This window comes from Myxocyprinus asiaticus, chromosome 32, assembly GCF_019703515.2.
Source record: "Myxocyprinus asiaticus isolate MX2 ecotype Aquarium Trade chromosome 32, UBuf_Myxa_2, whole genome shotgun sequence".
Classification (NCBI taxonomy): Eukaryota; Metazoa; Chordata; class Actinopteri; order Cypriniformes; family Catostomidae; genus Myxocyprinus; species Myxocyprinus asiaticus.
In genome coordinates, this window is record NC_059375.1 from 43,359,608 (window position 1) to 43,372,107 (window position 12,500).

The 12,500-nt window shown below is 35.9% G+C and overlaps 1 pseudogene; it reads right to left on the reverse strand.

The window, feature by feature from the left end:
• LOC127423228 (activating signal cointegrator 1 complex subunit 1-like) overlaps positions 1-12,500 on the reverse strand; it is a 31,425-nt pseudogene that overhangs the window by 3,785 nt on the left and 15,140 nt on the right.

Sequence of the window (12,500 nt, forward strand, 5' to 3'; positions counted from 1 at the left end):
GGCTGGGGAGAAAGTGGTCACCATTGAAAGGAGCTCGGAGACCACTGGAGCCATAGTGGCCCCCCCAAAAATTCCTCTAGGGCTGGAGCTGGCATGAAAGCTAGCTCTGGGACGGACGGGGGTTGCAACGCTGGCTCGTTGGCCGTGGACGGCCAGAAGGAAGGAGCCGTGGATGGCCTGGAGGAAGGAGCCAACGTGGTCAGGAACGCTGGCAAGGGAACAGACATCTCATCCGCTACTTCTCCCACGGTGAAGCTTGAGCCAGCCAGTAGAAGGGCGAAATCGATGTATTTCTCCAGTGTCCAGATGGTGGTAGTTCGGAGTAACAGTGATCGTATAGGCTCATTCAACCCCAACCGAAAGATATCCTTGAAGGCGGTGCCACTGAAGTCCCAGAACTCCTCCACATATTCCTCGACGGAACAATTCCCCTGGCGTAACCGCAGAAGTTTAACTGCTGGGTTCATTTTGTCGGTCAGGTATTCTGTAACATGTAGGCAGGCGAGCAGGACAAGAACAATGAAGACGATGACGAGCTGAAGATGAAGTTGAACCCAAATGCAGTTTATTAACTAAAAACATGAAAGTATCCAAAACAAGAACCATGACTATGAAAGCAAAACACCGAGAACCAAAACAACGTTACATTAACACAATCCTTGACAAAGGACAATGGCAAATATGATGGCTTAAATACACAGACTAGGGTAAACAAGATAACAAAACAACCAATGACAAGACTGAATTGATAACAAGATAACCAATGAATAGACAGAACTGATAACAGGATAACAAGACTAATAAACATGATCCAATCCTACAGCAACATTTTCAATTTGTAGTTACAAGTTTTGGGTTATTGGAACGTTAGTTCATGGTTATACAAAATGAAACCTAAAACAAACATTACTATAATGTTAAGAATTGGTACTCAAGACCAAAACCAAATGGGAACCATAAACTAACATTAGGGAAACGTTCTATATTTGCTTTATGTATTAGAACATTTTTACAATCTGAAAAAAATAATAATAATCCATGTGGCCTACAAATAACATTAATCAAGACATTAAAAACGTGGCTGGGTGTATTTTCACTTGATTAATGTCAATTAATCTCTTTTTAATTGCAGCTATTTATGCAACATTTGTAAATAGGAATTTATTTGAAAGATTGACCCATTTCAAATTAATATCGTTACGTTGTATAACGACAGCCTCGGTCACCATTCACTTTCACTGTATCTTTTTTTCATGCAATGAAAGTGAATGATAAACAGATCTTTGAGAACAAAATATTGGATTTAATTTGATTTTTTGTAATACCAGCCCTGCTTGCACTTCATAAATAAAGTCTGTTGATAATAAATGAAAAATTTTCAGCTCGTGAATGAAATGTGGAGGTTGCAGTTGGACAAAATACAGTGAGCGTGAATAAAACCTGTGGCCTTAACTCAACATTCAACGCTGATTTATTGAGTGGGAAGATGTAAGAGTTCACTGAATGCAAACGCTCCTCTATATAGTGCAATAAACTGTGTCTGTAGGCATTATTCAACTGAATGAGAAACATTACATGGCTTATATGTCTCAGTATAAATGTGGCAGATTAGATCATGAAAACCATGAAACACCGTAGAACTCGTGATATGGAGAAAAATGCAAAAGAGAAATTCAACACAACTGCTTTAGTTTACAATAAATTTAAGATTAGAAAATAAAGACATTATTTCTTAAAAAAAAGAAAAAATCTGGGTTCCAGTAAGACACTTACAATGGAAGTGAATGGGGCCAATCAGTTAACGAACTCTATGGATCCGCCGACGGGTCTAAAGGGGGCGCTAAAAAAAAAAAAGTTTATGTTTAAAACGTTAAAGTCTCCATATACATAAGTCAGGCATATAAGGCATCATTTGAAAGTTTAGAATCTGAGCTTTTCAGAGATACCCATCACTTCTGCATTTACAGGTGCATCTCAATAAATTAGAATGTCGTGGAAAAGTTCATTTATTTCAGTAATTCAACTCAAATTGGGAAACTCGTGTATTAAATAAATTCAATGCACACAGACTGAAGTAGTTTAAGTCTTTGGTTCTTTTAATTGTGATGATTTTGGCTCACATTTAACAAAAACCCACCAATTCACTATCTCAAAAAATTAGAATACATCATAAGACCAATAAAAAAAAACATTTTTAGTGAATTGTTGGCCTTCTGGAAAGTATGTTCATTTACTGTATATGTACTCAATACTTGGTAGGGGCTCCTTTTGCTTTAATTACTGCCTCAATTCGGCACGAATTTGGCCTAAACAAATTCGCGTTGAAAATTAGCGCCCCCTAGAGGTAATGGGGTAGAAATATTTACATGAAAAAAAAGTCTTTCACATAGCACCTAAATGGACGAGTCATATATCAAATAAAAGCTCTCACTCTCTGGAATGTGACTGTATAGTTTATTTGGTTGCCCTAATACTACAGTTTGAAAGATTTTTAAAATAACCACAAAGTGAAATATGATTTTTGTAAGTCATCAAATACAAACATCTCATTTATGCTCCGATAACTCCTGCTTTAAGCCCCAAATAGCTAAAAATGTTATATCTGCTTTTACCTTAGTCAGTTTTCTAAAAAAAGAGCCATTGTTTACTTCTCTGTGTCCTTGCTAGTGTGAATAATCTAATGTTATATCTTAGATGTCCAGAACAAAATATGCCATTCAGAAGGCAAAACATGTAAAACAAATCATCAGAAAAATATGTTTTTGACTACTGAATGTTATATATCATTGCAAAGGGAGGATCTCAGCTTTCTAATGACACCTAGATTGAGCTTGTAGTCCACTCAGAGGCCGAGATATTCAATGAAATAATGAGGGTGTTGCTTGAACTGAAAATTAGACTGAATGTCTATGGACGAGCACATCTATGAGGGATAAAATGTGTTAGAGCGCCACCTATATTTCAGATCTGTATATTGTAATGGAATGTCATAAAGAAAAAATTTTTCTAGTACTTACTGCCATTTTGTGTTATAAAATTAGACTTTTCAAAGTGAAGTAGAGTGAACAGAACCAGAATTACATGTTTACAAAATTAGGACAACAACTTTCTGTTTAAGTTTTCTGTGTAAGTGTCTCACTGTAACACAATTTTTTCTTTTTTTTTCTTTAAGAAAATGAGGGACTAGTCGAAATTAATTTTTGTGGTAATCAACATTATGCCACCCTCAGCTAGGCTTATTTTCATGCCTTGATCAGCAGCGAGTGGACGGGAATGCTGATGCCTCTCAAATGATTTCAGGAAGACGAGGAGGAAGAGGACTACACTCAGCAAATGGAACAAAAGAGGAGATGTTAGGCACAATGTTAGCCTCAGTCACAATTCACTTCCATTCACTTTTCATTGATTTGGAACATTAAATCTCCATAAAAAAAAAACTCTTTGTTTTTGTTCCGCAGAAGAAAGAAAGTTGTATGAGTTTGAGACGGCATGAGGGTAAATGATGAAATATTATCATTATTTGGTGAACTATTCCTTTCTAAGTATTCAAATATTTCATACATACTTATGTATGAATGATTCAGAAAAGGATTAATTTCTGCAGTGTTAAGACATGATTATTTTAACTCTTTGTCTCATGTCATTTAACCCTTTAAGCTCTGAAGGTATTTTTAAAGATTTCCTGTTTCAGTGGCATATCCAAAATGAAAGGCTTATAACTCGACAAAAAAAAAAATAAAAAAAATAAGGAGGGTCAAGTGTTTGGTATCATTTTAAACAAAACTTTTCAAATTGTTTATGATCTACTGTACATTATGATAAATTCTGAGACTCTCAGCCTAAGAAACTGCTGAAAAATCACAAAAAACGTTATATTATAAAAAGTTATATCATTAAAACATAATTTATCGAAGTGTACAAAAATGTCTCCATGTGTCCAAAAGCCTTTCCAAACAAATAAAACATAATAATTGTACACAAGAACTAATTACACATGCAAACACAACAATGACTAAAGGTTTGCATAGCATGCAGACATGATTTTAGTAATGAGATTTCACAGAATGAGTTTCATTCTGTGTCATTTGAGTCATCATTGAGTCTGTGGCATGTATTTGGCGCCATCTCCTGGTGGCCATATGTAACACTGTGCTTCATGTGGATTATCTAATGATCTATTTATCCGATTACCTTGTGTTTGGGCTCATTTGAAAGATAACCAAAAAGTGCAAAATTTGCTATAAATTATCAAAACGGAACACTTCTGTTTTGTCTTCAAATTTCAAAGCACTTGTTCAGTTTTGGTCATAATGTCTACATGCATTGGAAAGTAGAGCTTCTAAGCTTTCAAACGATACCTATTTTGTGTTGGTCAAGACTGTAGTTATTAATATTTTGGCAATTTATTTTTCTCACTAGCCCATCCGAGCTTAAAGTGTTAAAGTGATGTGGTTGTGTCTTTTTCAGTTCTGAGAATGAACATATTCAGTCTGTTTATAATCAGACACTAATTACATCCTGTCAAATGGCAACGCTTTTTGGCCAAACTATTTCCAAACACCTGAAATATCAAACAGCATTTTAAAAGGGTGACTTATGCACACTTTCATTTCCATAAGCCTCTGTGCATTCAATTCTCTCTTAGACGAGTTGAGAAGATCACAGCTTGAATCTAATTAACTTACAAATGAGCATCTGTGTTTAGAGAGAAAGAGAGAGAGAGATAGTGAGAAAGAGAGTGTGTTGCTGCAGTTGCGATCTGTGTTGGACGGGAGTCTCATCTTCTCAGGAGACACTCAAAGACTTCATCCTGACCTTTAACACACACACACACACACACAGAGAGAGAGAGAGAGAGTGTGAGAGAGAGAGAGAGAGAGAGAGAGAGAGGTTTAACATATGCCTGAAAAACCAACTCTCACCCATGAGAGGAGAGTTTGAAAGAGAAGCATTTTGGGTGCAAATCCAGCATGACTTGCGGTTCTCACTGCATGCTAATCGTGCCTGTGTGTTCATTTTTTCAGAACTGCCTCAAATGCATTTGATAATATTTAACAAACATTTAATGCATCCATTCTATAGAGATGTTCAGGTTGTAGTCCAAAAACCTGGAACACAATGAGCATTTTCAAGACATGGGTTCCCTCAAGAATTTCCTATAGGTTTTAATACTGTATGAGTAAATTAAGGCCAGTGGTAAAAAAAATAAAAATGTACTTGAAGAGACTTTCATGTTTTGTTCTAGAACATAAAATACACACAGCTCGTTAATTTTGAAGCTACCATGTTTTCTAAAAATGCATGTTTTTGTCACAATGGTAATTAAGGACTACAACTCCCATCAGCATATGAGCTACACGCGTTACAAAATAGCCGACTATTGTAGTCCTTATTTGGTGATGGGTTAGCAACATGCATTTTTAAGACTTTGATTGAGATTTGACTGTGTATGATTTATGTTCTATACAAAAACATGAAATTCTCTATAAATAACGTCCACCACATAACATATTTAACACGTTAATTATCATTCCATGTTTGCCTACAAATTGACGTCACTGCTTTACAGCTCTACAGCCATTAAAGGCATAAAGTTCGCCCAAATATGAAAATACTGTAATCATTTACTCACCCTCATGCTGTTCCAAACCTGTATGACTTTCTCTCTTCTGTGGAGATTTTTTGAATCTTTACGCAGATCTTTTCCATCCAAGTTCATAGTGACTACATCGCTCAAGCCCAAAAAGGGCAAAGTAGCACCTTAAAAGAATCATTAAAGTAGTTTAAATGACTTGTGTGCTATATTCCAAGTCTTCTGAAGTCATTTGATAACTTTGAGATAAGAATAGACCCAAATTGTAGCCATTATTTACTGAAAATCTTCCCCTCTACTCTCCATTCAGTAAATTCAAAGTGTGCATGCTAAGCTCAGTTCATTCCATTCACGTATAAATCCCTCTTCCAGAGCCAGTGTTTAAATGTTTGGCATGTTCAGATTTTCAGTGATGAAAATTGAAAGATTAATGAAGCACAGCTCAATACACATTTCTTACAGACAGTTCATTGACATTAACCTGAAGAGTGATTTGTTCTCTTTCTGGAATGAACATCTGTGTTGTCATGCCAAGTTAAAGCATCAAACAGCCATATTTTTTTTTATGGTATAGTGCCACCTGCTGGTCACCGACAGAAGTGACCCACCCAAAATTGGCCATTTATTTGCCCTGTCCAATATATTAGTCTATTACTAACATTAATACATTTTTAAGAAGTCAGAAACCCCATCTTATTGTTTACAGAGCAAAAGGTGCCACTTCTGGGTTTATAATCTAAATTAGTGTCATGTTACAGTAGCTGTACCCATGTCTAAACAGAAAAACATCCCCAAGATTCAAATACAATATATATTATTCATATTTATATTCACAATGCATGATGTATAACAAGGCAACTGATTAATAAATTGTATCCTGTTGAAAACAAAGAAAGAGACTCATTTATCAGAGTCTTTTGGTGTGTGTAGGTGAAACCATCCCATTAGGAGAAAGTGACATTGACTGCGAACAATACGAGTGTGAGTCTAAAACAAAGACTAAAACGAACAATGCACAAATCAATATTTACTGAATAATTCATTATTTTGTAGAGGGGGGTCAAAATGACTATATTCGCCTATGATTTTGAAGTAAAACTACATGTCAAAAAAGTAACCTTTTAAAGGTGTCAGTGTCATGATTTTATTTGTACACATAGATCAGTAGATTTATTACTAATATCAGTTGACTTCAGCACCTCTTTTTGCATTATATGCCAATGGAGCGAGTCCAAAAATGGGAAAAAACACTTTTTTTGTGTCATTTGTCCAAAGTTGGAGTGTCTATAACTCCAGAAGTATTAAAGATATATTAATATCCTTTTAGGTTCTGGTTCAAAACAAACATTTCTTTTTGTATCTTTATTTTTAAGACCCTATATGGTTCAATCCCAGAGATATGGGGCTCTCAATATGGCTATATGAGTAAATTGTTTCAATAGTCAAAAACCAAATGTCACATGGTATGAAGCTAGTTTTTCTTGTCCAACCAAACAAAAAGGTCTGAAGTAAAAAATAATGTTGAAACAAGAAATTTACATTTATTTCATCACATAGATACAATAATGTCATTTAATATTTGGCTTTCATCACCATTTACGTTTATTTTTCTGCAGAAAATGTATCAACAAAATAAATCATTTTAGGCAGGGAAGTTTCCGAAATGTGGTTGATTTGACATGGAATAACACTAATGTTGTGAAGCTCTGAAATGTGATGCTGCTATGTGTATCTGACAGGTAATGAATCAAATCTTACTTGTCAGTGCCGTCTTGAGGGGCGACTTTGGCATACAGAACGTCCACCATCGATGGGTCATCATTCATATATTCAATTCCTCTGACTTCTATTGGAAGAACCTTTCCTTCAGTTATATCTCTGCAGAGACAGATCACCACAATCTCTCAGAACAAACATTAGTCTGATGTAAAGATTGCTCACTGCTCTCTAAATATTCACTCATGAGAGGTTGGTCAAACTGTAGTGAAATGAACATAAAGTGATGTTGAATCAAAGCTTTTACCATTATGCCATCATCAGTAATGGATGCATGTGTATGTACTGTCTCTTTAAAAATAAGCATTAGTTCGCATAAAAACACAGACCTGATAACATCTTGACACTGCTGAAGAAGTTCACTTGCTCGTGTCACTTCCTGTTCGTTCAGCAGGGCCAAAGTGCCAATAGTGAGGTGAAGTTTAGCTGTGGGACTAGTGGTCACACTTTTTACTTCAGTGGATATTTCTCAGGGTAGGTGTATTTTAGAAAGTCATTCTCTGCATTGACACATACCTTGAAGTCTTGGCTACAAAAAACCTACAGAACATTTTCACTGTTTTTGCACAGGAAAAAATATACAGTCGATTGATCACATGTTGGCCTCATGGGACAACTTGCCCCAATGGTAGGGCACATTGTCACAATGGAACCAGTGGTGTAGGATTTATGTGAACATTGGGGGGGCATGGTCTTCCATCACAACCACTAAAACAAAATCTACACCTCTCTTTAAATCTACAACTGCATTAAACAGACTATTACAGGCTTCTTAGCTAAATGTTAATTTATAAGCATGAATTATGAATGGAAAAGGTAACATACAAAAATGTTTAAAAATTGTTTTGACACACAAATACTGTAACTGAGTTTGATTGAATACATTTTTCACATTTAAGACATGTGAAAATGTGACAACATGCTTCGACCTAACTATTATTAAAAGTATGTTTGTCCTTAGAACACATTTAACCCTTTCGGTAAAGTTTACATACACTTTGGTTGAAGTCATTAAAACTCATTTTTTAATCACTCCACAGATTTAATATTAGCAAACTATAGTTTTGGAAAGTCGTTTAGGACATCTACTTTGTGCATGACACGAGAAATTTTTCCAACAATTGTTTACAGACAGATTGTTTCACTTTTAATTTACTATAATCACAATTCCAGTGGGTCAGAAGTTTACATACACTAAGTTAACTGTGCCTTTAAGCAGTTTGGAAAATTCCAGAAAATTATGTCAAGATTTTAGACAATTAGCCAATTAGCTTCTGATAGGAGGTGTACTGAATTGGAGGTGTATCTGTGGATGTATTTTAAGGCCTACCTTCAAACTCAGTGCCTCTTTGCTTGACATTATGGGAAAATCAAAAGAAATCAGCCAAGACCTCAGAAAAAATATTGTGGACCTCCACAAGTCTGATTCATCCTTGGGAGCAATTTCCAAATGCCTGAAGATACCACGTTCATCTGTACAAACAATAGTACACAAGTACTATTCCCACCATGGGACCACGCAGCCATCATAACACTCAGGAAGGAGACGCATTCTGTCTCCAAGAGATGAACGTAGTTTGGTGCAAAAAGTGCAAATCAATCCTAGAACAACAGCAAAGGACCTTGTGAAGATGCTGGAGGAAACAGGTAGACAAGTATCTATATCCACAGCAAAACGAGTCCTATATCGACATAATCTGAAAGGCTGCTCGGCAAGGAAGAAGCCACTGCTCCAAAACCACCATAAAAAAGCCAGACTACAGTTTGCAAGTGCACATGGGTACAAAGATCTTACTTTTTGGAGAAATGTCCTCTTGTCTAATGAAACAAACATTGAACTGTTTGGCCATAATGACCATCGTTATGTTTGGAGGAAAAAGGGTGAGGCTTGCAATCCGAAGAACACCGTCCCAAATGTGAAGCATGGGGGTGGCAGCATCATGTTGTGGGGGTGCTTTGCTGCAGGAGGGACTGGTGCACTTCACAAAATAGATGGCATCATGAGGAAGGAAAATGATGTGGATATATTGAAGCAACATCTCAAGACATCAGACAGGAAGTTAAAGCTCGGTCGCAAATGGGTCTTCCAAATGGACAATGACCCCAAGCATACCTCCAAAGTTGTGGCAAAATGGCTTAAGGACAACAAAGTCAAGGTGTTGGAGTGGCCATCACAAAGCCCTGACCTCAATCCGATAGAAAATTTGTGGGCAGAACTGAAAAAGCATGTGTGAGCAAGGAGGCCTACAAACCTGACTCAGTTACACCAGTTCTGTCTGGAGGAATGGGCCAAAATTCCAGCAACTTATTGTAAGAAGTTTGTGGAAGGCTACCCAAAATATTTGACCCAAGTTAAACAATTTAAAGGCAATGCTACCAAATACTAACAAAGTGTATGTAAACTTCTGACCCACTGGGAATGTGATGAAAGAAATAAAAGCTGAAATAAATAATTCTCTCTACTATTATTCTGACATTTCACATTCTTAAAATAAAGTAGTGATCCTAACTGACCTAAGACAGGGAATGTTTTCTACGATTAAATGTCAGGAATTGTGAAAAACTGAGTTTAAATGTATTTGGCTAAGTTGTATGTAAACTGCTGACTTCAACTGTATATACTGTATATCAGTAACTCTAAGCCTTGTGACAACTAGCCCTGGTCTCACATATTATTATATATTAAATAACAGGAATGTTCCGGCTTCAAAACAAGTTAAGCTCATTCGACAGAATTTGTGGCATATAATTGATTACCACAAAAAAACAAATCATTTCAACTCGTCCCTCCTTTTCTTTAAAAAAAGCAAATATCTGTTTCAAAAGTATAGCCACAAGACTAGGGATGCACCGATATGAACATTTTTGGCCGTTGCAGATATTTTGCCACTTTATTTTGTCATCAGATCCATGTTTTGCTCAGGAAACGTGTTTTAAAACGTAAAAAGAGGTACAAAAGCTTTTGTTCTAACAATCAGTAATTTCCACTGAACATGGATTGGATCTCTTGAACACATGACAGGCCAACATAAAAAAAAAAATTCACAATGAATGATAAATAGAAGATAAAAAGATTTAAAAAAAAGAATGAAAAATAACTAAATATCATAGCATAATACTTGAGGTCATTTTGTACTTCTACAGCATTTTTGCACATCTGTTTTTGCAGTTCAGAACAACAGAACTCACATTGTACATGTTTGTACTGTATATAATAAAACATCACAAATTCATATTATGCAAACATATGTTGGGCAATTCCACGGAAATGTCAAAAAGTTACCAGAGGAACAAAACGCCCTTTGAAATTCTATAGTGGTGTAATGAATAATGGAAAATGCTGTCCAGACCGCTAGAGGGCGCCGCTTGCTTACACAGCACTGACTGAAGTGCTGATTGCAGTCTATTTTTAAACGCAGCCTTTCAAGCTTTTGTAATCACGCAAGACCTTATTGCAATATCAAACTTAACTCAGTCAATGGTGTAGCCTTAATGGATACCATACCAATGTCAAGGAAGTCAAAGTTTGCTGTTTTCAAAGCGTTTGGATGGTTTTACCTCATCATGTATAGGTAAGTGCCGCTTTCACAAGTGTCTCATAACTATGGTTTCAACAGAAGAATTAATGTAAGGGCTTTTATAAAATTATAAGCATCACATTTCTGCCTTTAAACCCTCCAAAAATTGGCCCCATTGACTTCCACTGTAAGTGTCTCACTGGAACACAGATTTTTGCTTTTATTATTAAAGAAAAGGAGGGACGAGTCAAAAAAATGTTTTGTGGTAATTAACATTATGCCACAAATGCTGTCGATTGAGCTTAACTTCTGTTGAACCCTGAATATTGCTATAATAATAGTTTGTTGTAATATATGCCATACAATTACAAATAAATGCCACTAAATAAAGAAATAACATTTACCAGATTATCTTTTGTCACTTTGATATTTCATTGGTAATGAGGTATAAACATTAAACTATCATTATTTAATTATCCAAACTATAATTGTGTTGTGTTAGACAAATGTTGTTTTTTTCTTTGGAATAACATGCACTGATGAATCGTGCACAATATGATCAGGAACATGTATTTAGAAAGTAAATAGAGGCCACTTTGATTTCATGTTGACTTCAAATGGAAATTCAGTTTCACAGACGGTCACACCTGACCACAGCGCTGCAGCACGTCCTCTCTGAAGCACAGAAACCCATCCTGCACCTCACCATCATTCAGCGCAAAAGACAGGAAGTGGATGACTGGCTGGTTCCTCCGAAATCTGTTGATCAAAACCTCAGTGCTGTTGACAGCTGTGATCACTGAATGTACAGTACCACACCACAAACACACATACACACACACAGAATGTACTTCCATAAAACCCCAAACAACCACAGCCAGAACACACAGTACTAACCACATCACACTACTAGAACATTCTGCACCCATAAAGACACTTTTATTTTGATGCAGAAACAATTTGAGACGCATCATGACAATTACTGACAAACACTGAACATCAGTTTCTACGTGTGTTTAGAATTGCTTGAATACTACTAACTATTATTTCTCACCGATCTGTCCCTCCACGCTTTGTTTTGGGATGTTGATTAAAGTTTTTGCCTCTGATTCCAGTCCTTTACAAGTCTCTTCCTTCTTGCAGATAATATACCTGAGAAAAGACAAGAATACGACAGAGATGCATACAAGATTTCAGAGTGTTTCGAGGCCGAATGTAACAGTGCAATTGCAATTATTACTTAAAAATAAAACATTGATATTATCCAAATTTGACTCAAATAACAGTAATATAATTGCTTTACTACTATGCTACTAGTTCTTTTAACCCTTAAAAACTTTTTTTCATATTTTTATATACCTCAGGATATAAATAAGGTGTTTTCGAAAAACTTGTTTTTGTTCTGTTCCCAATCACGTCAACTATATCTGAGAAAGATTCTGTGCTGATATGACAAAGCAATCAAAAGTTATAACATTACAAATATAATTTATCATAGTGTCCAAAAACTTCTCCATGTGTCCAAAAGCTTCTCCAAACAAATAAAACATAATAATTGTACATAGGAACTACTTGCACATGCAAACACAACAATGACTAAAGGTTTGCATAGC